Source organism: Bos indicus x Bos taurus, chromosome 2 (assembly GCF_003369695.1).
Source record: "Bos indicus x Bos taurus breed Angus x Brahman F1 hybrid chromosome 2, Bos_hybrid_MaternalHap_v2.0, whole genome shotgun sequence".
NCBI classification, from domain to species: Eukaryota; Metazoa; Chordata; class Mammalia; order Artiodactyla; family Bovidae; genus Bos; species Bos indicus x Bos taurus.
In genome coordinates, this window is record NC_040077.1 from 135,772,631 (window position 1) to 135,799,188 (window position 26,558).

The 26,558-nt window shown below is 48.1% G+C and overlaps 1 long non-coding RNA gene across 6 annotated transcripts; it reads left to right on the forward strand.

Annotated features, from left to right (window-relative positions):
• Positions 1–457: 457 nt before the first annotated feature.
• LOC113880520 lies at positions 458–26,293 on the forward strand. 6 transcript variants are annotated; one of them, XR_003507753.1, is made up of 4 exons: positions 636–1,048; positions 2,446–2,532; positions 3,063–3,189; positions 16,090–19,614. It is a non-coding gene; the product is annotated as an uncharacterized LOC113880520 (long non-coding RNA). The 6 variants fall into 6 exon arrangements; XR_003507756.1 differs by lacking the exon at positions 16,090–19,614 and adding an exon at positions 15,964–15,998; XR_003507755.1 differs by lacking the exon at positions 16,090–19,614 and adding an exon at positions 3,445–3,482.
• The last annotated feature ends 265 nt before the right edge of the window (positions 26,294–26,558 follow it).

The following is a 26,558-nucleotide window of genomic DNA, read 5'->3' on the forward strand; positions in this document are numbered from 1 at the left end:
GGTTACAATGAGAACAATTCTAACTCGAAGAACTGATGGGTTTGCAGAAGACTCTTGAGAATACCCTGGACTGCAAGGAGATCCAACCAGTCCATCCTACAGGAGCTCAGTCCTGGGTGTTCATTGGAAGGCCCGATGTTGAAGCTGAAACTCCAATACCTTGGCCACCTGCTGCGAAGAGTTGACTCATTTGAGAAGACCCTGATGGGGAAAGACTGAGGGCAGGAGGAGAAGGGGACGACAGAGGATGAGATGGTTGGATGGCGTCACCGACTCAATGGACGTGGGTTTGGGTAGACTCTAGCAGTTGGTGATGAATAGGGACGCCTGGCGTGCTGCGGTTCATGGGGTCGCAAAGAATCGGACACGACTGAGCGACTGAACTGAACTGAACTGAACAAACTGCAGAGTCTGTTTTACAGACCGTCTGGATTACTAGGCGCATGCGCGTGTCCGCGAGCTACGCCTAGGGCGGGCGCTGCGCATGCGCCGGGAGTTGCGCCGGGAAGCCAGCGCGGTCCGTTTCGCCCGACTCTGACCTGGCGGCGCCGTCTGTCTGCCCTGAAGTGCCGTCCCGCCTTCTCGCGGCCGTGACGCCCTCCGCTGCCGTGGGCTCCGGGACACGGCTGGTGAGGGTCAGCAGGCACCGGGGCCGGGGGGTCCCAGGAGTCGGGCGGAGGCGGCGGAGGATGCGGCGCGGCGGGCCGCCGGGGACGTTTGTGTGTGGGAGGGGAGCGCAGCGGACTGGGACCGGACCCGGGACTGAGGGGACCCCGCACAACGCGAGGGTGCGGGGCGCTGCCCGCCGAGCGGGGCCGAGGACACAGGCCTGCGAGGCCCTGGAGGAGCTGGTCGTGGTGGAGACCGATGCTGCGCGTGTGGGATCACTTCATTCTTTCGTTCGCTCCGCCAGCGGTGGCTCAGCTCCTCGTGGATTCTGAGGGTGGAGCGAGTGACCCAGACCGGCGTCGCGGTTACAAAGTGTAGGCTGTGGAGCCAAGCAGCCGGGTTTGAATCCTGTCTCGGTGCTTGCCAGCTGTGTTCTTAGGTACGTTGGTCCATCGCCTCCTGCCTCAGTTTCCGCATCCTTAAAGAGAGCTGAGAATGAAATCTGCCTCCTAAAATGATTATAAAGGTTAAATGAGATAACAGGTGTGAAGTGCTGAGAAGGCTTGCTGGCACAAAGTAAATGCTGTGTGTGCTTGTTGCTGTTATTTTTTGTATCATCATCATCATCACCACCCAGAGCTCAGAACCTCACGTGGGAGACCTCCAGAAGTGTAGGCAATTCTGATATGATGGAAGAAAAGTAGAAAAGTTCGTGCTTTGGAAACACTGAGCAGAGGCACCTCACTTAGTTTAGGCGGATCCAGGAAGGCTTCTGTTCCCCAGGAAACAATTGAAGGATGCTTGGGGAGTGTAGGCAGAAAAGCGGAAGAGTATTCTCAGCTGAGGATGGAATGTGAGACATTCTCTGTGCCTGGGGACAGAGATGAAAGAGACTAGTCTGTGGTCTGGTCCTCAGGGGTCTTGTTTTCGGGAGGGGAAGCAGGCATGGGGCATGAGGTGTCCTTACTTCCCCAACCACGGATCCTGTAGTGGAATCTCCCCTAGGGAGGCTTTTAAACCTAGCTGTGGACTTGCAATTTGGGGTTAATGAGGACACATTTAAGAATCAAATTTGTGGATTACAAAGATCACTCTAGTGAAGACTAGATTAAAGGGAATGGGCCTGGAGGCCCGTTAAGAGGCTATTAGAACTGTGGAGGTAAGAGATGACCATGGCCTTGAGTTAGATTAGAGGCAGAAGTGGGGGAGAGATGACCAAAGCTGGTGATGACTTAGATGGGGGATTTAGAGGCTGGGGGAGAGGTCAGGGTTGGCTCCGAGTTTTTGACTGGTGGATGTGATGCTGCTCAGTGAGATAGGGAACAGGATGGGGAGGGGGTTTAAGGAGGGAAGATACATTTTGTTTTGAGCATGTCTGTAGTAAATGCCTGTAAAACATTCAGATGGAGCTGTACTGTGGTGATCTGGCGTCCATCAGAGGTCTCTACAGTTGTGGGAAGGGATGTGTCACCTGGGTGAGGGGCTGGAGTGAGAAGCACGGGGTCTGGGACATCCCAGAGGATGCTAGGGCTGCAAGACTACTTGGGCACAGCCTCGTTGCTTTTGCTTATCAACCTTGTGCTGTCGTTGGTCAGCAGGCTTTCCTGAGCGTAGGGGGCGGGACTGGGTGTATCCATCTTTGTGTCCCAGCTGCCCAGCACAGGGCCTGGTGTGCAGCAGCCCAGTCACAATCCACTGTGACGTTTATTGAGCACTGACTTTGTTGTGCCAGGCTCTGCGCTCAGTGCTCTGCATTTGCCTGTGTTTGGTGAACACAGAGCAGCTCTTAGAACCCTACAGGTTCTCATCAGATTTTCCACTTGGTCTTTGATTCAGGTAGTGAGCTGGAGGAGGAGAGCCAAGCTGGAGTTTCCCTGGACAAGCTGTCGGAACAGAGGAGCCTGGGCTTCTTGGAAATCTGAGGTATGTCTCTTAAGACTCACAGGTGAAACAAACCAGGAGGTCAGTTTGTTTGCCCTCTTCTCGGGCGCAGCGCGCTCCAACCCACCTTTTCAAGAGAACCTTTCTTTAAACGTGCACAGTGATGACAGAACCCGAGGTAGTGTGGTTAGGAGAATGTTGATGAAGTTGTCGTTTTGCTGACAGAGATCTTGCTAGGTTAATCCTTGGGCAGAATTCACACCTAAAATGCTCCAAAATACAGTGACTGAAAGGAAATAGAAATTTATTCCTGTCCCTTAACAGTCTGGAAGTAGGCAGTCCAGAACTGGTCAGGGCAGCTCACTCTGTTCTGTGAAGTCATCCAGAGGCAAGGTTCCATTGATCATGTAGCTCTCCCTGTTCAAACCCAGGCTTCTGTGTCATGGACGGAGCAGGCTGCTCTGGCTCCTGCCATTGTGTATGCACTGCGTATGGCAGAGAGAGGAGGAGTAGGGAGCACATAGCCTTTCCTTTTAAGGTTCTAATGTTTGAAGATACGTACTTTTGTGCAGTGTGTCCCCAACCCCCCGCCTCTGGCGTACAATCAAAGGAGCAGTCACGACCGTTCCACTGCTGGAGGGAAGGCTGGCTGAGAGAAGCCGTTCTGCCCCCAGTGCAACTGGACTGCTGACTCTGACGGTAGGCCTGAGGGAAGTCCACTGGCTGGTGAAACAGGGTGGGTGTGTCCCGGGCCTCTGGGCCCCGAAGGCAGGTCCCTCTGGCTCTGGGTTGTCCGTGTTGCTTGGCCCAGCGACCCCAGGCTTGCTCACACAATGCTTTCTGTGCCTGGCATGTCAGACACTGCACTGGGGCTCAGGCTGTGGAGGTGAGGGAGCTGGGTCCTGGGGTCAAGGCGCCCTTAGCCACATGGTAATCACGGTATGGGCTTCCCAGGCGGCTCAGTGGTAAAAAAAAAATCCAGCTGCCAACGCAGGAGACGCAGGAGTGGCCCTGGAGGAGGAGATGGCACCCCACTCCCTTATCTCGCCTGGGAAATCCCATGGACAGAGGAGCCTGGCGGACTACAGTCCATGGGGTCACGAAAAGTCAGACACGGCTGAGCACGTGCACACTCACAGTGCAGCAGGAAAAGCCAGAGGCCTGTTCAGAAGCGTGTGGAGCACAGGAGGATGTCTGATGTTGCACGGCTCTGTGAGGTGAAGAGCCACGGTACATCACGTGCTTCGGAGTGCGTTAGAAAGGCCCCCGCAGATCGAGCCGCTAGGACTCCGGGGTCAGGTGTGTATCTCTGCTTCCCAGGTTAGAGGCTGTCTGTCCTGAGGGCCAGTCACTCCCTTGTCGCTCCTCAGTTTCCTCATCGGCCATGTCGTTGACTCCAGAGAATTGTCTTGAGAATGCTGGGAAATCAAGCTTGCAGTTCACAGGGCCTGCTGTGCGTGTGTCGGTGTCCTCCTGCCGCACCGTGTGGGATGGTTCTAAGCCAGAGAGACTGGTTCGCACTGCAGTCACAGAAGGCCCAACCTCTGGGGAGGCCAGGCTGTGGTCTGTCTGTCTTGAGGCAGGTTGTCCAGGTTGGACTCAGAGGATCAGGGACTGCTCTGCACACCCCCTGTTTTTCTCAGGAGTTCCATCAAGCTTTCTAATTGAAGTGATCCGTCCGGATTCTCAGAGGCTGTCCTCTGAAAGGGCTGCTGAGGGGTCCTTTGGGAAGGAAAGGATTCCCTCTGCCTGGTTAACTCCTTCAAGTGCAAATGCTTCTGGGAAACTTTCTCCCACTCCTACCCACCCTTCCCACCCCCTCCTCAGCTGACTTTGAGCTCCTCCTCTGTGACTTCCTGGCATCCTTCTACGATCTAGCAGTGCGTTCTTACCCGCTGTGATGTTACGGGTCTCCTTGCCTGTCCGCCTGTGAGGCCGCGAGCAGCTCATGCGCAGGCACAGGGCCTTGTCTCAGGTACTCCCTCTGTGTGGGTCATTTCCTGGCACGGAGCTGGTGCTCAGTAAACACTGTGGAATGGATGGATGCTCAGCCAGTGGGCCCAGAGGGACCTCCAGTGTGATGAGGGTTTGGCATGCTGTTGATGAAGAGAGGACTCATGATGCTTTCCTTGGTGTCTGTGTGAAATATGGCGTGCGAACATGCTGAACTATGACCTAAAGTACGAAAGTTTGGGTCAGAGACCGTTTCTCTGTCTTTCTGTCCTTTTCCAGTAGAGCAGTTTCTCAGCTCTGACGTGGTGCCGTTTGGGGCTTGGTGAGTCTTCGTCGTGGGGCTGTCTCGTGCACTTCAGGGTGCTGAGCAGCACCCTGGGCCTCTGCCCACAGGTGCCAGCAGCCCCCGTCTACCTCCAGCTGTGACAAATGGAAACGTCTCCAGAGGAGGCCATGTGTCTCTGGAGCAGAATTGCCCTCAACTAAGAACCTCTGAGGGCTTCCCAGATGGCTCAGTGGTAAAGAATCCACCTGCCAGTGCAGGAGAAGTGGGATCGATCCCTGGATCAGGAAGATCCTCTGGAGAAGGAAATGGTAACCCACTCCAGTATTCTTGCCTGGAGAATCCCAAGGACAGAGGAGCTTGGTGGGCTACAGTCCATGGGGTTGCAGAGTGGGACACAGCAGAGCAACTAGACGACAAAAACCAACAGAGAATCTCTGGGGTGCTGGTTAGAAGCATGAACTTCTAAGTCAAAGACACTTGAGCCGAACATACCTGGTCCTTGTACTTACTAGCTGTGTGGCTTTGGACAAAGTACTTGACCTCTCTAAGCCTCCGTTTCCTCGGGTGTGTAGTGGGAATAATGATGACCTCACGCTAGCTTTATTGGGTGGAATTATTAATGAGGTAATGCGTGTAAAATGCTTTATCTAGTCTTTGAGTCCACAGTTGGTATCGAGTGTTACCACGTGTTAGTTAGAAGAGGGTGATCTGACAACAGCCTCTGAGGGTCAGGAGAACACGCATGCAGAGTTGAGGAGGAAAAGTGCTCAGGGTGGGGACGTGCGTGGCCCTCTCGGGTCTGACCCGGTTCCTGTCCTAGATGACTGTTAATGGCGTCTGTGTGTCCTTGTGCCCGGGCCCTTCTGTGCACGTGTGTGTCTGTTTGTGTGTATAGGGGAGACACTTTGAAAAGTGTCACGTGGCTTGATTTTGTCGCACATGAACTGAGCCTTCAGTCTAGAATGCCGAAAGGGCAGCCTCTGTGGGCAGAGCTGCAGCTGGAACAGTTTGCCACAAAAAAGACCCAGGTGTCCCACTCTGTACCGGCCTGGAATTCCCTCGAGGACGGTGCCACACGGGTGGCAGAGGTTCTCAGGCCTGGTGTCTGGTTGGGTGGCGGACACCACCAGAGGAAGGGACCCCAACCTCACAGGAAATGAAAACCTCCAAGCACATTTAGTGCACAGAGCATATCGTCCCAGAGACCGTAATTTACCACAGTCTACTTTGGCCAGCCGCATTTTTAAATGATTGAAATAATAGAGGTCACAAGAGTAGGCATTTTAGCAGCGAGTGATTTTAGCATTTGCTCCAGGTGTCTGGCACTCTGGGAGGTCCTCGTGGGTATCAGTAGCTTAACAGTCTGCGGGCGCCTACGTTGACCTCAATGATGCAGTCACAGATGCGACAGAAAGCCTGGCGTGGGCTCTTACGTTCACACCCGCTTGTTAGGAGAGATCAGCCTTGAGCTTCAAAGGAAGGACGCGGAGGGCAGGGTTAGAGTTGAGAGTTGCCCACTCGATTCTGAAGAGCAGCGTGCAGAGGCTCAGAGGTGGCAGTTCCCACTGGGAGTCTGCCGAAAGCAGCCCTGGTGGTCCGTTGTTACAGCAGAAATGTACTCAGCTTCTGGTCTTCAAAGGTCTGGCAGTAGAACTTGTTCCCCCTACCCCACCCACCCCACTTCCTCTACTGACCCGATTCATCTAAGCACTGCCTTTCCTGTCCTGAGTGGAAGGCTCCAGGGCCCAGTGGGAAGTTGTCTGCAGCTCAGGAGCCTGGCTGGTGAAACATTTCTCATCTCTGTAGTCTCAGGGCTGGGTGGGCCCCTGTCAGGGACTTGCCTGGTTGAGTGTAACTCAGTCAGCTGCCCAAGTTAATGCTTCAAATCATGGCTTAAAGTCAGGAATAACACTGGTTAATTTTGTAAGCTGTCTTGTTAAATATTGAGTAGATACAAAAGAATATATGCCACCTGAAGGATAAGCATTCAAGGAACACCCACAGTCACCAAGTTTACGCAGAAGAATGCTGCCATTACCTCGAAGTGCCCTCCCTGTCCCCGCCCCACTCCCACCCCACGTAAGCGCTGAATCTGCTTTTACTGTTTCTGTGCTTTTCTTTTTCCTTTACTGCTTTTCTGGCCCCGTGGCTGGTGGGATCTTAGTCCCCTGACCAGAGACTGAATCCAGGCCACGACACTGCAAGTGCCTCGTCTTAACCGCTGGATCTCTAGGCAGTTCCTGTCTTTTGCTTTTCTTTAGTTTTACCACATGTGTTTGTGTTGCTAAACAATGTTATTTTATTTAATTTTGCATGTTTTTGAACTCAGTACATCATCTTGTTTTTTTCAAGGTCTAAATTTTTTGCTTAACATGTGTTCTTGAGATTAATCCATGTTGCATATCGTTTTTACTGATTTGTGTTCTGTTGTGTGAGAATTTACGTACCCTTTCTGTTGTTGACAGGCGTTTGTTTCCAGTATTTTGCTGAGACAGCCAGTGATACTGTGGCCATTCCTGGGGCGCGCGTGTGCAGCCTGTCAGGGCGCACCCCAGGGAGAAGGACTGGATCCTGGGGTGTGCGCGCCTTCAGTTTGACTAAATGGAGCTACACCAGGTCGTTTCCAGGGTGGTTTCCCCAGTTTACAGTTCAAGTGACGATCTGCCCGATTCACATCCTCTGAACAGCGGTGTTGTCAGATTTAAGCTTTTTTTTTTTTTTTTTTTTTTAGATTTAAGCTTTTTACTAATCTGTTGGAAGCTCAGTGACACCTCACATTCTTCATGGTTATTAGTGGGTTGAGCATCTTTTCATGCACTAATGGATCGTTCAGCTTTCAGCTTCTCTGAAACAGCTGCTTAAGTCTTTTCCCTCATTGTTTTATTGAATTGTCTTTTTATTATACAGAGACCCCCCCCCCCCGAAACTATCCACTTCCCGTCTGTGGCTTGTCTTTTCGCTCTAGTGTTTTTTTAATGTACAGAAATTCTTAACTTTAATGTCATTTATTAACTTTTTCTTAATAGTTAGCACTTCTTATTTAAAAACTTCCTCCCTACTTAAAGTTTATAAAGGTATTTCCTCATATATTGTCTTCCAAATAATTTATGATTTTTACCTTTTACACTAAGGTCTTTAGTTTGTTCATAATAATTTTGTATATGGTTTGAGATGGGAGGTAATTTTGTTCCTTTTTTTAATAAGCACGTCACATTAAGCCAGCACTATGTACTGAAAAATACACTCGTTTCCTGTGGATCATTAAAGTCATCAGTGACCATTATTGTGCATCAGGTGTCCACAAGTGAATGGGTCTGTTTCTGGGTTCTTTACCGTCTGTCTCTGTCTGTGTGCCAACATCCCACCGACTAACACTCCCTGCTTTTATCCCACAGGTGTGTGGTTCAGCTCTTTAACTGTGGAGACGCCGTTAGTCCTGTGTCTGTTCAGGCTCACGTGTCTCTTACTTGCTGGTTTCGTTTTCTGGCTGTGCGGGGCCTGCACCGCTGCTGGGCTCTCTCTGCTTAGGGTGAGCCGGGGGCTGCCCTTCCTTGCGGCGGCCGGTGGCTTCTCTGTTGCTGAGCGCAGGCGCGAGGCGCAGGGGCTTCAGTAGCTGTAGCTCGTGAGCTGCGTATTTGTGGCGCCCTGGCTCAGTTGCTGTGTGGCGTGAGGGATCTGCCCAGACCAGGGATCGAAGCGATGACTCTTGCGCCATGAGGCGGATTCTTAACCGCTGGCCCCCTGGGGAAGCCCCTAGATATGCTTGTTTCTTACTGACTGCTGTAGTTGGTCCTTGCTCCTCCTTGCACTGGGCCCTCTCATGTGGGATTTCTCTTTATCTGCCTGAAGTGTGTGTTGTACAGTGTGCGACTCTGGGCTGCAGTCCCTGGGGGCCGCCTAGTGGTTACAGATTCTCCCAGAGGGATTGTGCCCCTCTCCATGTGGTGCCGGGATTTGATATGGGCTGCTTTCTGTGCCATCTTCTTTCCACTGAGATATAACCCTCTGGGACCCGGCTGTATCCTGGAGGGCCCTCCCTAGAGACCTCGAGCTTGCTGAGTTCTGCAGATGCCCTCGCTGCCCACTCTCAAAGCTTCACTTGCTGTCTGAATTCCGGCCTTTGCTTGACTTGGTTTGACCTGCAGGTATTCCTTGCTGACTCGCCGGTCCTTTGACGCATCTGAAAGGCGTCATACAGTGTCTCTCCAGCACTGGGGGCCTGCGTGGTGAGCCAGCCGCGCGCCTGGGCCGCCGTGTTGCTGTTGTTTAGTCACTAATTTGTGTCCGACTCTTTGCGACCCCGTGGACTGTAGCCTACCAGGCTCCTCTGTCCATGGGATTTCCCAGGCAAGAAGACTGGAGTGGATTGCCATTTTCCTTCTCCGGGGGATCTTCTTTCTCCAGGGATCAAGCCCAGGTCTCCTGCATAGGCAGGTGGATTCTTTACCACTGAGCCATCAGGGAAGCCCCTACCTCCTGTGCCATGCTTTCAGAAATTAAGATGCTTCAGAGTTTCAATTGTATCTTTCCTTTGGCAGTTGCAGACTCTGAGCATCAGAACTAAGACTTAATATTGCTCATTTTTGGCTTTTATATATATATATATATATATATATATATATATATAACATGTTTTGTAACACTGATTAGTATAAGGAAAGGGAGTTGCCAACTAATGACAGAGAACTTGCCCTTTTGGGACAGACTGAGGATCCAGTGAGTCAAGAATTCTGTGTCTGTCCATGGCAGCCTTGCCCCTGTTTAAAGTGAAAAGAGCACACCTCACGGAGTGTGGACTTTGGCCTCGGATCCTGGCAAGTCATTGAGACCTGGGTGGAATGACAACCTCTCTAAGCTGTCGTTTGCTCACCTGCACAGGGGGACCACATACCTGCCCTCCCGGAGAATCAGTGTGGGCGTTTGGTGAGGCTGCGTGTAAGGAGGACACACTGCAGGCAGGTTGCCCAGCAGCTGTTCCGGTTTCTCCCTCGTGGCCGCTGTTGGACTTGTGCGCCCCACTTGCTGCTCCCTTGGGAAACGGCGAGCCTGCTGCTCCTCCTGCCGGTAGCCTCCCCACGTGCCCAGCGTACGGGGACTAATCGTTAGTGCGGCTCTGTTTTCTCTGGTCACAGGCCCACAGGCCCAGCCACAGACCTTTCCCAGGACTCACTGTTTCCTTACAGCTGGGTAACACTCCATCAGGCCAGGAAACCGTGGCTGTGGCACGGTGGGCTCTCTGGTCAGTTAGTCACATGCAGGCGTTTCCCCTTTGTGCCTGGCCAGTGAGCGCACTTAGCCTCTGCAGAGGCGTTGCAGGCCGCAGTCTGGCGCAGTGAGCCGCTCTCTGCTGCTGCTCGCTGGGCGCGCTGGCCCACAGTGGGAACTCAGTGTTTTCCATCTCTGCCACCTTGAAACCGGAAGTGCTAACTTGTACTTATTCATGTTTGTGTGATTATTAGTGAGATTGAACATCTTTTTTCTGTATTGAGTGTATTGACCACATGCATATTTTTTCATTTGTGAATTGCCTGTTCATTTCTTTGGCTCATTTTTCTGTTGGAAGATTTTTTTGTTGCTTTTTAATTTTTATAACAACTTTATTGAGACAGTCACATACCATATAATTCACCTATTTTAAGTGCTCAATTCAGTGGCTTGTAGTTTATTCACAGAGTTGTGCAGTTGTCACCACAAGAACATTTTCATCATCCCCAGGAGAAACCTGCCGCTCGTTAGCAGTTGTTCTCCATTCACCTCTGTCACCCCAGCCCGAGGCAACCATTTTCCATCATGATGGATTTGTCTATCTAGGCGTTGTGTATAAATGGAATATTGCAGGTTAGGGTTTTGTGGCTGGCTCCTTTCACAGAGCATGTTGTTTTCAATCTTTGATTCAGACTGTAGCACGTATCATTACTTAATTATTGTCACATAATTCTCTGCATACCACATTTTCAAGCTGTGTTCTGCATACCACATTTTCAAGATGTTCAAGCTGGTTTTAGAAAAGGCAGAGGAACCAGAGATCAAATTGCCAACATCCGCTGGATCATCGAAAAAGCAAGAGAGTTCCAGAAAAACATCTATTTCTGCTTTATTGCCTATGCCAAAGCCTTTGACTGTGGACCACAACAAACTGTAGAAAATTCTTAAAGAGTTGGGAAAACCAGACCACCTGACCTGCCTCTTGAGAAATCTTTATGCAGGTCAGGAAGCAACTGTTAGAACTGGACACGGAACAACAGACTGGTTCCAAATCTGTGAAGGAGTACATCAAGGCTGTATATTGTCACCCTGCTTATTTAACTTATATGCAGAGTACATCATGAGAAACGCTGGGCTGGATGAAGCACGAGCTGGAATCAGGATTGCTGGGAGAAATATCAATAACCTCAGATATGCTGATGATGCCACCCTATGGCAGAAAGCAAAGAGGAAGAGAGCCTCTTGATGAAAGTGAAAGAGGAGAGTGAAAAAGTTGGCTTAAAACTCGACATTCAGAAAACTAAGATCATGGCATCTGGTCCCATCACTTCATGGCAAATAGATTGGGAAACAATGAAAACATGAGAGACTTTATTTTTTGGGGATCCAAAATCACTGCAGATGGTGACCGCAGCCATGAAATTAAAAAGATGCTTACCCCTTGGGAGAAAAGTTATGACCAGATTAAAAAGCAGAGACATTACTTTGCCAACAAAGGTCCGTCTAGTCAAGGCTACGGTTTTTCCTGTGATCATGTATGGATGTGAGAGTTGGAAAGCTGAGCACTGAAGAATTTATGCTTTTGAACTGTAGTATTGGAGAAGACTCTTGAGAGTCCCTTGCACTGCAAGGAGATCAAATCAGTCCATCCTAAAGGAGATCAGTCCTGAATATTCATTGGAATGACTGATGTCGAAGCTGAAACTCCAATACTTTGGCCACCTGATGCTGGGGAAGATTGAAGGTGGGAGGAGAAGGGGATGACAGAGGATGAGACGGTTGGATGGCATCACCGACTCAATGGACATGAGTTTGAGTAAACTCCGGGAGTTGGTGATGGACAGGGAGGCCTGACGTGCTGTGGTCCATGGGGTCACAAAGAGTCGGACATGACTGAGCGACTGAACTGAACTGATGTATATCCTGGGACAGATGCTGACTCCCCACTCAAAAACTCGACTTTTTGGGAAAGCTGTTGCTTTGGAGATGAATGGCTTGGTAATAGCCGCCCTCCCCACTGGGAGTCAGGTGGTCCCAACTACAGAACTAGACTGGGACTACAACATGGCTAAAGGAAGATGGGATCAGAGTCATTTTGTCAGATGTGCTCTTGAAGGACTCAGGCAAGCACGTGCTAAGACTTTAAACTCTGCCAAGTTGGCAAACACAGAACAGGAGGAGAAGGAAGCTCCTGGTAAATTCCTAGATAGACTGAGGGAAGCCCTTCACAGATTCACTAGGATTGATCCCGAAAGTGAAGAGGGGAGAGTGATAGATAGATAGATTAAAAGATAGATTTCTCAGTCAGCTCCAGATATCTGCCATAAGCTATTAAAACAGGCATATGGACCAAAGCAGTCTTTAGATAATCTGTTGCATCTGGCTTGAACAGTCAGTTACATTAGGGAATGTGAGGAAAGAAAGGCAGAGAAAGATAAGGGAACAGGCAGAAGCCCTTGTTATGTCTGTCAGAACCGTTCTTAAACAGCCTGAGAAAAATTTCTGGAGGGACACAGGTGAAAAGGGATGGGTTTGCTATTACTGTGGAAAGGAGGGGCACCTCAAGCACCTCAAGCGGGATTGCCCTCGGGTGTCTAACCGCCCCTGGCGCAACGTCCAGTCTGCCAGGGACCACACTAGAGGAAAGACTGCCCCCAGAGGCATAGGTTTCAGGGACCTAGGTTTCAAGAAAACCAGGACTGAAGGTGCCTGGGGGTCCCCACACAAGCTCCCATCCTAATTACATCTGAGGAACCTCGGGTATTAATAACTGTGGGGGCAAATCCATCGATTTCCTTTTGGACACTGGGGCAGCTTACTTTGTGCTCACCGAAGCCCCTGGCTCACTTTCTTCTCGATCCGCTTCCATAGTGGGACTATCAGGACAAGCCAAACGTTATTATTTCAGTCGTCCTCTAAGCTGCAACTGGGACTCTGTGCTATTTTCACACGAGTTTCTGATCGTGCCAGAGTCTCCCTCACCTCTTTTGGGGAGGGATATACTGAGCAAGGTCCATGCCTCTGTTTTCATGAATATGGAGCCCTCCCTTTCTCTCCCATTAATTGAATAAAATATAAATCCTAGAATGTGGGCTCATGGAAAATCTGTGGGTCGAGCACAAAATGCTATTCCTGTAGTTGTTAAGTCCAAAGACCTGCACTTATTTCCACATCGAAAGCAGTATCCACTGAAACCTGAGGTTAAGGAAGGGTTAAAACCCATCACCAAGAATTTAAAGGAGCAGGGACTATTAATTCCCTGTAACAGTTCATGCAACACTCCTATTTTGGGTATAAAGAAGTCAAATGGTAAGTGGAGACTAGTTGAAGATTTACAAATAATAATTGAGGCTGCAGTTCCTTTACACCCCATGGTGCCTAATCCTTGTACTCTATTGTCTGAAATCCCTAAACGAGCCAAATATTTTTCAATATGCTTTCTAGAATTAAACCTATACTAAGTCATCCCCTACCTATGACTTTAAGACAATTTAGAGGCTTTTTGGGAATCACAGGCTACTGTCGAATTTGGATCCCGGGTTATGGGGAACTTGCCTGGCCTTTATATGAACTTATAACTGAAACTCAACAGGCCCAAACCGACAAACTGGTTTGGTCTCCAGATACAAGGCTTTTAAGGCTCTTCAGACTGCTCTCCTGCAAGCTCCTGTTGAGTTCACCCACAGGGTCAGACTTTAATTTGTTTGACACTGAAAGAAAAGGTAGGGCCTTGGGAGTTTTGACGCAACCCTGAGGGCCTCAGCAGCAGCCTGTGGGAGTAGAATCTTAAACTCTGAAGTTAATATTTGGGTGACAGACAGTTGGCTTTTTAAATATCAGTCACTGTTGTTAGAAGGACCAATCAGATCAGATCAATCGCTCAGTCGTGTCTGACTCTTTTCGACCCCGTGAATTGCAGCATGCTAGGCCTCCCTGTCCATCACCAACTCCTGGAGTTCACTCAGACTCACGTCCATTGAGTCAGTGATGCCATCCAGCCATCTCATCCTCTGTCATCCCCTTCTCCTCCTGCCCCCAATCCCTCCCAGCATCAGAGTCTTTTCCAATAAGTCAACTCTTCGCATGAGGTGGCCAAAGTACTGGAGTTTCAGCTTTAGCATCATTCCTTCCAAAGAAATCCCAGGGCTGATCTCCTTCAGAATGGACTGGTTGGATCTCCTTGCAGTCCAAGGGACTCTCAAGAGTCTTCTCCAACACCACAGTTCAAAAGCATCAATTCTTCAGCGCTCAGCCTTCTTCACAGTCCAACTCTCTCATCCATACATGACCACAGGAAAAACCATAGCCTTGACTAGATGAACCTTTGTTGGCAAAGTAATGTCTCTGCTTTTGAATATGCTATCTAGGTTGGACATAACTTTCCTTCCAAGCTTAAAGTTTCTGGGAACTTAAATCCTGCCACTTTTCTTCCTGAGAAGGAAAATGAGACACCTGATCACTACTGGGGACAATCCCAATGTCTAACTTTAAACTGTGCAGCTTGGGAAGATGCATTAGACAATCCTGATATGAAAATATTTACAGATGGCAGTTCTTTGGTTTGGGATGGGAAGCAGGTTATGCCATGAGGACAGCTAAACAGGTTTTAGAAGCAAAATCTCTCCCCCAGTGAATGAGTGCTCAGTTAGCAGAGCTTGTGGCTCCGACCCGAGGTCTAGAGTTAAGCAAAGAGCACCAAGTAAATATCTACACTGATTCTAAGTATGCGTGTTTGACTGTACATGCTCATGGTGCAATATGGAAAGAAAGACAGTTTAAAATGGCAGCAGGAGAACCTATTAAGCATTTCAGAGAGATTGAGAGACTTTTAACTGCTATATATTGTCCTAAAGAAGTAGCTGTTATGCAAAGGGCACAGCAGGGCTGGGAGTAAAGTGGCCGAAGGTAATCAGCTGGCTGACTGTCAAGCCAGAAAAGTGGCACTTTATGAAACCCCTTCACTGCAGGCGCCTTTGATCTGGACAGGTCCTGTGGAACAGGAAAAACCACAATATACTGAGGAAGAATTAGAAAGATATGAGAAAAGAGGAGCCAAGATTACCGATAAAGGATGGTTACAGTCTGAGGATGGACGATTAATAATTCCTGAAAATGCTCAATGGAAAATTCTGAGGGTTTGCACCAGAGTTTTCATTTAGGTGTTGAAAGTACTTACCAGATGGCTTCTCGTTTGTTTGAAGGTAAAAATATAATGAAAACTTTAAAGAGCATTATCAAAAGATGTGAGGTTTGTCAGAAAAATTACCCAAAGACTGGAAAGCTAACAAAATCTGGGTTACAACAAAGTGGAAAATACCCTGGAGAGGAAAATACCCTGGGAAATTGATTTTACTCATATGCCAAAAGCTAATGGGTATTCTTGCTTACAAGTGTGGATGGATACTTTTACTGGATGGATTGAGGCTTTTCCCTGTCGTAGTGAACAGGCTAAGGAGGTTATAAGCATTTTAATCCTTGAAATTATCCCCAGGTTTGGGCTGCCACAGAGCCTTCAGAGTGACAATGGCTCCACCTTTAAAGCTGCTGTAACTCAGGGGTTGTCAAAAGCTCTAGGAATAGAATATCACTTACCCTGTTCCTGGAGGCCCCAATCCTCAGGAAAGGTTGAAAAAGCTAATGACATTATTAAGAGACCTCTGCGCAAATCAACTCAAGAGACTCAGGACAATTGGCTTAAAGTTCTATCCTTAGCTTTAATGAGGGCTTGAACTGCCCCCCAAAGGAGGGACTGTCCCCCTTTGAATGTCTTTATGGAAGGCCTTTCTTATGCACAGACATTGTTATAGACCCTGAAGCCTTGGAATTAACTAATTATGTAACTCAGTTCTCAGCTTTTCAACAGGCATTAAAGGAACTCCGGGAGGTGACTTCTGACCCAGCCTCTGAGTCAAGCAAGCCTCTGTTTGAGCCAGGAACTGAGGTCCTGATAAAAACATTGGGATCTGGGGGCCCATCCCTCAAGCCCGTCTGGGAAGGCCCTTACCAGGTTATTCTTTCTTCTCCTACAGCTGTCAAAGTGCCAGGAATTGATTCGTGGGTACATCACACTCGAGTTAAGAGGTGGCACCCTGACCAAGACTAAGTGACATCATTTTATGTCTTTACTTTCTATGCTCTGACTTTGTACTTTTCAGATGGGCCTGATAATCTATGTGAGCCTACTTCTGCTGACTGCAAAAGTCCTGAGTCTGCCGTTTGATCCTCAACACAATGCCTTCCTGTCCTGCGCTCACTCCTACGCTGCATTCCACAATTGGTCTAAATGCTGGGTCTGTGGAGCGCCCCCCTCTTCATCAGTGGAAGGCTTCCCGTGGTGGATGTCTCCACTTCAAGGAAAAGACTTTCTCCAAGTCTGCGAACACCTTCGACGTCAACAATCATATGTGATGCCTCTTCTTCATCTGATGACATCTAACAATCCTCAAGTGGACTGGTGCAACACTTTGTACCCTGACTGTGGACATGATGTGACTTTCAGCGTTGCTGATTGTTCTGCTCTGCCGTTCGCTCCCCGCGTCTGTAACTGTGTAGCTGGATTTGTTTGTAGGCGCGTGAAAGCTTGTAAGTTACACGTGGTTGCTCAGACTCCTGCCACTGTAGCAGCTTCCTCCAGCTACTCCTCCAACTACTGCTTGGTGTCCCTGGGTCAGAGACCCCTGATATGAGGGTTAGGAGAATATGTTGCCTCAGCAATTTAGAGACGATGCTCCTTTGCTTAGGCAACATGATCCTCCTGAAGGAAAAGAGGGGAACGAGAGGGTAACGGGCAGGAAGGCCAGGGGTCTCCAAAGAGGAGGAGGAGGAGATAGGCTGCACTGGTCAGACACTATTTAGCTCTCAAGCGGCAGGAGGAGACAAACTACAAGTGTCAGATGTTTGGCTTCCCTGACAGCTCAGCTGGTAAAGAATCCCCCTGCAATGCGGGAGACCCCGGTTCGATCCCTGGGTTGGGAAGATCCCCTGGAGAAGGGAAAGGCTACCCACTCCAGTACTCTGGCCTGGAGAATTCCATGGACTGTATAGTCCATGGGGTCACAAAGAACCGGACGCGACTGAGCGACTTTAAATATAAATGTAAAATACAAATTTAAAAAGAGGTTTCTTTTATAATCTGTGTTGCCATGACGACACCTGGTTCCACCTGAACTTAACTTTCCTCAGACCTTGAGCTAACCCATGCGTTTTTCTTATGGAAATGTTTTTCTAAGCTCTGCTAATGAACTATGTATTTACCCTAGGCTGTGTCTTTAAGTCAGTTCCACCTAAGACTCAGAACTGACTTGACAAACCAGTGCGTTTTACTCTTGCAAATGTTCTCTCAAGCCCTGTTAGTGAGACTGTGTTTTCGCTTGGAAACCTGTCTTTCTTCAAGATTCATGTTGATCGTTTATGGCCCGGGATGACCGCCTGGTGCCAGTGTTAGCTCAGTGCATGTTGTGGGTGAGGGGCCTGGTGCCAGTCTCTGAGTTTTGAGACATTTCCTTTCTCTAACCAGCAGCCTGCTAGTAGCTGTGTATCACCTGGCTAAAGACTAGCAGGGGGGCACTCTTTCTGCCCCTTTCTGATGTCTGTGTCAGAAGCTTTCTCTCTTTCTTTTGTACTTTAAAAAAATATTTTACACAGAAGCTCTGAGTGATCAAGCCTCGTCACTGGCCCAGGATTGAATTCCTCTCTGGAGGCCAAGAATCTGGCGTCATTCATAGCTCAGCAACAACCTTTCATCTACCTTTGGGCTATTGTGAATAATGTTGCTAGGAATAGTTGTGTACCGGTTGTTTGAACAGCTGTTTTCAGTTATTGACATGTATATCCAAGAGTAGAGCTGGTGAAATAAACAGTGTATTTTTATCTTTCTGAGGAAATGCCAAACTATTGTACATATAGTCTACTATTTTCCATATCCACAAGCAAAGTGTATGGTTTCTGATTTTCTACATTGCTGTTAATATTTGATCTTGATTCTAATTGTTTAGTGAATGTGAACAGATATTGCATTGTGACTTTAATCTGTATTTCCATCATTACAGAAAAGGAATATACCCAAGACAACTTTTAACTCAAACGTCAGCATCCTGCTTAGTAGCCATAGCTATTGCATTACCCAAAGCTACTAACAGTTACCCTATATATTAAAAAAAATTAATCCCCAAAATCACTCATCAAAATTCATTAGGATAACACAAACAATTCTACCATGTTAATAAATCCAAACCTACTACAAATTTATGAAGATTTTGGAAAAGACCTTATAAAACTGTCACGCTAGTGTATGTTCCTTGGCTCTTTGTCTCGTCACAACAAAGATTTGGAGTGACGGACATTAAAGCCCCCTCGGCGTGTCACAGCTCTCGGGTCTTGGATAGACCGTGTTGTAGCTCTCAGGTCTCAAAAGGACCGTGTTAAAGCTCTTAGACAAATCAGTGTTACAGCTCAGTGTTACAGCTCTATTTTATTTAGAAGATAGCAGGAAAATCCATCTTCAAGGCGTGAGGGCATGTCGATCCAAAGACACAAGATATTGTTTGTTTTACTTGAGGTCCTCACTCGGGTCCTCGGACCTTCCTTTGTTCTATTTCCGCGGGCTTTTCCCTTCCTTGTCTTTTAGCCACCGCCATTTTGGACTCCTTTTCCCTATTCTACCTACCTAACAAAACTAACAATACAATGAATGTCATCAGTGTTCTTATTTGGAATTGAAACATGGCAATGAAAGGAAAAGTCATTGTATTTTGACTGTAAGAACAGTAATGATGAACATTTGAAAATTCAAGATGTTAATCATAATTGTTAACAGTGCATTTACTGATCTGCCGTCCCATCAAATATCATAACGAAATCCTTTTGTTTGCTTTGTATTTGTTTACTTTTTCAAATAAAATCACAACAGATGTATTTCCAGCAGTACGCTGTACATGAAGTGCACGTCACATGTACCAATATGTAAACAGGCCATAGATTGTTTGTTTCTCACATGGGAACGGAGGTTCTGTGTTCGTTCTTTCTTTTACTCATGTAGCAAGAAGCCTGCCATGTGAACTTTACACGGTATTAGAATTGTGAACGTTAGAATCACCTTACTGTTTCTTTAATAGCCATAGCGTTTACATGTTACCTGTTGCAATGAGTCTAAATGTCCTTTTGAGGAGAAACAGGTTTGTCAAGCTTTATTTTAGCCATTCCTCCCATTGGCACTGGGTTATTCAAAAGAATCAGAGGAGGATTCTGGTCCTCATTTGATTCTTTGCCTTCCACTTTATCCTCCCATTTTTTAAAAATTGCAGTTTTAGCAGTTGATTACTAATCTTTCATGAAACAGAGTCTAGTAATCCAACAGGAATCTCATCCAGTTCTAGCAAAATCTCATTTCATCCAAACTACAAAGTTGAGGATCCCTGGGTTGCTTTGTTCTTGTTAATAGTCTTAATAATTCTAATAGTATTCTCATCTGACCCTCTAGGAGATCCAGAAAATCATACGCTAACTCCTTCAACACTCCACCTTCACATCAAACTGAAATAATGCTTGTAATTTGCATGTGCTGTTCTGTGGTCTGTTCACACTAAGTGGGTGTATTATCCCTAATGCTCCCAAATGTCATTTGGCAGTTGTCCCAGTAGTCTGTATATCAGAACAATAAAGTACGACATTGATGCCCCTCAGCTCATGTTTTTTTGATTCCCAGTAGTGGACCCATTAACAGACGTGAATTGGAAGAGATTCCATTGATTCCATTGATAATGATATATTATCATTGGAGAACTAGCTGCTGCTGCTGCTGCTGCATCGCTTCAGTCGTGTCCGACTCTGTGCGACCCCAAAGACGGCAGCCCACCAGGCTCCCCCGTCCCTGGGATTCTCCAGGCAAGAACGCTAGAGTGGGTTGCCATTTCCTTCTCCAATGCATGAAAGGGAAAAGTCAAAGTGAAGTCGCTCAGTCGTGTCCGACCCCCAGCGACCCCATGGACTGCAGCCCACCAGGCTCCCCCATCCATGGGACCCTCCAGGCAAGAGTACTGGAGTAGGGTGCCACTGCCCTCTCTAGTTATAGCACTAATAAGCATTATTAAAAGTAACCTGCTAAAGTGTAAGAGTCTTTGTCAGAAATGGAGAGTAATATATCTCCTTAAGACTCAGGGAAGGTGCTCTAGCTCTCCCATCAGCACAGGAAGTTGAAATTCAGCTTAAGCTATTTCCCGAACAATTTGCTTACAGTACATAAACACTATCATTAAGCGGCACACAAGCATTCAAAATTGATGCTATAAAAGCAAACAGTACTATTTGCTTGGAGAATTATATGCCCCCCTACATATGTAAGTACAGTACTATGGTTTATGTACTAACCATGTACTATACATACCCTAACCATGGTAATTTTTATTTAAATATTCACTACATGATACATAAAATCATGAATTATCTGATGTGTATAAGCATGTATATCAGCCAGTTGATATTACAGAACACATTAAACAGTTCAATCCACTTTAGATTCCAGTTGGTATTCATTTTTACAGGGGTCATTGAAGTCATTAATGGTACATGATAGCTATGTGTATTTATCATATATAACATATTAAGTCAAATCATCTGTGGTCAACATGCTTATCATTGCTGATAATCAGAGCTTAATTATGAAGATGTGAAAAGTCCACATCCATTTGCCCTAAAATATGCCTCTTAATTTCCGGCCCGTGCTCCATGTGGATTTCCGTAAATGAACTGTATGTGATATCTGGTCCTTACTTCAGGGCCATCTCATGTAAAATCATCTACTTTCCCCCTTAAATAAGACATCACGATGAGCTTAGGCCTAACCCACCATGCTCACAAGTAAGTGGTTTCATGCATTTGCTATTTTTTAATTTTGGGGATATTTGGGAGTCAGCTATGGATTCTTTGGCCACCTGATGCAAATAACTGACTCATTTGAAAAGACCCTGATGCTGGGAAAGGTTGAAGGTGGGAAGAGAAGGGGGATGACAGAATGAGACGGTTGGATGGCATCACCGATTCAATGGACATGAGTCTGAGTAAACTCCAGGAGTTGGTGATGGACAGGGAGGCCTGGCGTGCTGCAGTCCACGGGGTCGCAAAGAGCCGGACATGACTGAGCGACTGGACTGAACTGAACTATGGGTGTCAGCATCCTTAACACAGTCAAGCAGCTTTTAGCGGAAATTGAATATTGTATACAAAGATCACGAACCATTGTATGCTACTGGTTGAATGGTCACAGGACAGAGAGCGATGATGTTCATAGGTACACATGCCCATTCCAGATAAGTAGTCTGTTTAATCAAACCCTCGGGAAGGAAAGAGTAGAGTGCTAAGTCATGTCCCACTCTTGCGACCCTATGGACTGTAGCCTGCCAGGCTCCTCTGTCCATGGCATTCTCTAGGTAGGAATACTGGAGTGGGTTGCCATTTTCTTCTCCAGGGATCTTTCCGACCCAGAAATTGAACCCAGGTCTCCAGCATCGCAAGCAGATTCTTGCACATTTCAGATAAATAGTCTGTTTCTGTGTTTCCATGCACGGACAGCCACATACACACAGCGGACTATTCCTGAGTCGTGAAGTAGGATGAAGTGATGCCTCGTGCAGCCACATGGAGATGGACCGAGAGATGGTCATGAAGTGAAGTCAGAGAATGACATGTGTCACATGGTATCGGTTGTATGTGGAATGAACGTTAAAAACATGATATTAATGAACTTATTTATGAAGCGGAGGTAGACTCACAAAAATAGGAAACAAATGTGTGGTCACCAAAGGGAAAAGGTAGGGATTAATTAGGAGTTTGGGATTCGTAACAGATACACACTGCTCCACGTGAAAGAAGCCACCAGGACCCACCGCATAGTGTGGTGGTGGCAGTTTAGTCGTGAAGTTGTGTCCGACTCTTGTGACCCCATGGACTGTAGCCTGCCAGGCTCCTCATTTCATGGGATTCTCCAGGCAAGAATACTGAAGTGGGTTGCTATTTCCTTCTCTAGGGAATCTTCCCGACCCAGGAATCCAACCCAGGTCTCCTGCATTGCAGGCAGATTCTTTACCGACTGAGTTATGAGGGAAGCCCACTGTATAGTATAGGAAACTATATTAATACCTTGTGATGATGTATAATGGAACAGAGTCTCAAAAGAAATATATGAAAAAGACATGAGAAAGTAACCATTGTGGCAACACTAATAGCTATTGTAACACTACTCAGCACATGTTTACACATGCCACTAAAATGTTCACATCAGTAACTATGTTGTCACTGATGACTTACATGTGGTTCCTTATTCTCCACAACGGGTCCAGCATTTATTTGTAGACTTTTTATTGATGGCCATTCTGACAGCTGTGAGGTGGTTTCGCTAACATTTATATTTTATTTTCTTCCAAGTAAATGTCAAAACTATGGACTGTCTGTCTCTATGAGCCTTACGTATTTAAGTATTTGATTAGTATATTTAAAAAGCTAGGTCGTAGTTCTAATTATTTGTGTTAGAAAAATAAGGGCAATATATTAGTTTTTTTTAATAAAAGAACTCCCTATGCTGCTTTGCATACTTCCTGTGCATATTTGCATACCGACAAGAAGGAAAGGAGGGTTTATTTTCTCTAAGCCCTCTGAGGGACTTTGTCTCAGTAGATCTTAGTGTTTCGGAGCTGTGTAAGGTGATTCCCCGTGGTGGGTGTGATTGGCCTCGTTTTAGGAGGTAGTCACGTGGAGTGTGTTTCCACCTGCTCTTGGACTTTGGACAGTGTGAGTACAACGTGCCTCTTGAAACTGGGCCCTGCTTTGAATTCTTTTTTTGATGATTTTCCTAGGGACATTACTTGAAAGGCAGGTGTCATTTACAGCCTCTCAGGCCTTTTGAATAAAATTAGGCTTCCCTAGTGGCTTAGTTGGTAAAGAATCTGCCTGCTACACAGGAGACCTGGCTTCGATCCCTGGGTCGGGAAGTTACCGTGGAGAAAGAAATGGCAACCCACTCCAGTATTCTTGCCTGGAAAACCCCATGGACAGAAGAGCCTGGTGGGCTACAGTCCATGGGGTCACAAGAGTTGGACACGACTGAACCACTAAACCACCACAGGCCTTTTGAATAGTGAGACTCCCGGAGAACTGGTTTCAAAGTGGTTCTACTGGATGTAGCCACAAGGTGGCAGCAGTTCTTCATGCTCGACTCTGGTTCCAGGGCCAAGCAGAGCCTCAGGGAAAACCCAGTATGTGGATTGTCCATCAGAGTGAAATACTCTGGCCACCTGATGCGAAGAACTGACTCATTGGAAAAGGCCCTGATGCTGGGAAAGCTTGAAGGCAGCAGAAGGGGACGACAGAGGATGAGATGGTTGGATGGCATCACCGACTCGATGGCCATGAGTGTGAGCAAGCTCCGGAGTTGGTGATGGACAGGGAGGCCAGGTGCGCTGCAGTCCATGGGGTCGCAAAGTCAGACACAACAGCAACTGAACCGAACTGAACTGGGCCAGGAGAAACACCAAACACCGAAAGGTTTGGCGTTCCCCCTTACGCTTGATCCACAGGACACGTCCTAACTCCTCTTCCCTGGGTTGGCAAGATCCCCTGGAGAAGGAAACGGGAAACCCCATTGACAGAGTAGCCTGTCGGACCACAGTCCATGGGGTCACAAAGGGTGAACAAGCCAGGGCACACACGCACTATGGGACACAAACCTGGTTCGGCAACACACGCAGTCAGATCACTAAAAGTCGCAACGTCTGTGAATTCCTAATACGCAGCCCAGTGCGTGACAAATGCAGAGAAAATGCTCCTATTTCTCACACAAGCTGCGAAGCTCAGTGGAAGGCTTTGCTGCCCACACTGAGAGGCAGTCTGGACGCTCACCTTGGTGTGTAAATACATAAAGCCCAGGTGAGTCCATGGTAAATGTTATATTGTTGAGGTATTAACTTTTATTATTTACTTTATGGTTCTAGTAACTATTTGCTCCAGGAAAAACATAAACAATTCTGAATAATTGAACATTAGGTTTCTGATCAGCTATATCTTCTAAAATTCAGTTTCTCTGATGGCTCCATGTGGCTTCTGAAGGGAGAAAACTGTGAGCACACCAAGAACCACTCCGACTCGCATCCTAGTGAACAGGCGAAGCAAGTGAGAGTGTAAACGAAAAAACAGAGTGTAAAGGAGACAACAGACCACTGCAGGTCCTGGAGATGGGCCAGTCCTCCTCCCGCCCCCAGCAGCATGTTAAAGGGCACAATTCAAGGCTGAGGTTAAGGGTTCCATCTCCCGTCTGTCTCCTTGGAAGCAGGAAATCAGTCTCTCCTGTGAAAGGTACACTCTGGGAGCTGAGGCCCGAGGGTGGAGGGCTGCAGGCCCAAACATCAAAGTGATTAACCAAGTTAATGCAATGATTTCAGCACTTGAGTTGGATATTTCGAGTATGCCATCTGTCATCTGTGTGGTATAATGTTGATTGTTCTGTTATGTCTCTGTTTGATCACGGTCAACTTAAACAGGTCTACCCGAACGTGGAGCATCGTCCAGCGAGAAATCTCCAGCATAAAACTTCACAAACTACTTTGGACACATTGAAACAGTGTGGGCTCCGGGGACGCCTGGACCCCAAAAACTGGAAGAGGCAGGAAGGAGCCTGGGCTGGAGCCTCTGGAGGGAGCGTGGCACTGGGACACCCTGACCTCAGACGTCTGGTCTCCAGGATTGAGGGAGGGCAGGCTTCTGTTCAGAGCGTCCGTGTGGTCGTTTGTCACCACCGCCTCAGGAAGCTCATGCAGCTGGTGGGCAGCTCCCTGTCCTGATCTGAAGCCTCCCTCCCATTAGGGGCAGCCCCCTGCACCTATGCTGTCTGCACCAACCATGAGGCTCATGCTGAGCGCTGGCGCTCCTGCTCGGCACTGGCGCTTTGGAGGGTGCGGGCAGACACCACCGCGTGACCAGCCCCCAGCTGGGTGCCAAGTCTCTAGTGCGCTTCCCTGAGGGGACGGGGTTGGGGTGACTGTCAGGGTTCCGCCCTCCATCGCTGGGGGAAGAGACACCCAGACACCCTTGAGGGACGAGGGGCGGGAAGGTGGTGAGTGACCGGCTCAGGGCCCCTGCCCGGGGCAGCCCCACTGCGCCCTGAGGTGCGCCTCAGCTGTGAGCACCCAGCCTGTGCTGAGCCTGGAGCCTTGCGGCAGGTCCCGAGGTGAGGCGGCCCCTCAGACCCCGCCCTTTCCTCCCGGTCTAGTAGGGGGACACCCCTTCTTGCCACTGCAGGAGCGGTTCTGGAGCTGATCTGTGAGTGGTTCTGGGGTTTGCAGGCAGAGCCCGTTGCTGTGCCCCTCCTCCCCACGCGAGCCTGTAGAACAAGCTGTCTGCGCTGCGGCCTGAAGCCCCCCTGCCCAGCAGTGTTCTCAGGAACGGGTCGGGGGTACCCAGCAGCATCTGAAACCTCCTTTAATAGAGGTATCTTTGTTCCCAACCCTTTAACCTTGTTCACACCTTTAGCAGGATGTAACAAAAGTCTAGAGAGAAGAGAGGAAGCCACGAGCAAAACCAGATGGAACCAGCTGGGACCACAATGGCGGGGAACTGACCTCCAGCAGACCCCGAGTCTCACTGTGTGGTGATTTTAGTGTATTATTGATGTAGGGGATAGATGGGCTCCAGATTAGACATTTATAACTGGCCTCCTGTTTGCATTTCATGGGACATGAAGCAGTGGGCTTCAGGCTGGATGCTTACAACTGTTAGCACTTCTGAGACAAGGGAGAGGTGGGCTTCAGTCTAGGTATTTACGGTCAGCCTCCTGTTTGCCCTCTGAAGTGGAAGTAACAACAGAGAGTAATAGCCAGTGTTCGTCTCTTATAAACACCGTAAGGTAATAGTCATGCCAAGGATGAAGAGAGGGCAGAAGCCGGCGTGAGTGACGATTCAGGGATCTCTGCGCCCAGACTTCTGGGACACGGGAGACACTGCACATGCACAGAAAAGCTTCTAGGGTCAGAACTCAAGAGAGAATGCCAAGCCATAGGGTCTTGCTCCTCCCAGAAGCCTTCACTTCGCGATCCATCCTGCCTGAGGGGTGAGTGTGCACCCAGGGGAGGGTCCCAGGGTCGGTCAGGCATGGGATAAGAAACCAGGTAATTGGCCTGAGGGAAGACAAAGACCCGGAAGAATGCCCTAAATGACTGGTATAAATGACTGCCTCTTTGCTGCCCTAAATGACTGGTGTCCCCCTCACTGGGGGACACCCACACCCTCCCCCTGCCTTGCTTAACAAACCATTTCTCTGTGTGCTCTCCCACTTGTTATGCTGTGTCCCTAATAATAAATTTTATACCTGCATTTACAGTTTCTGCCTCCATGGTAAAAACATTTTTCACTGGGGGCAAAGATCTGGGGAAAAATAACTTCTGGCCTCTAGCCCTTGCTGGTGTGGTGGCTAGGATTCCTGGTTCGCATCCAGGCTTCCCAGGCTCCATTCCTGGGCAGGGAATTAAGATCTCACTTCAGGTCACTGCTCGCTGCTAACTTGATCATTATATTAAGTGATACACCAACCATTGGCCATGACCGAACACGAAGAACCAAAACAAGGTAAAAAGGAGGTGGCACC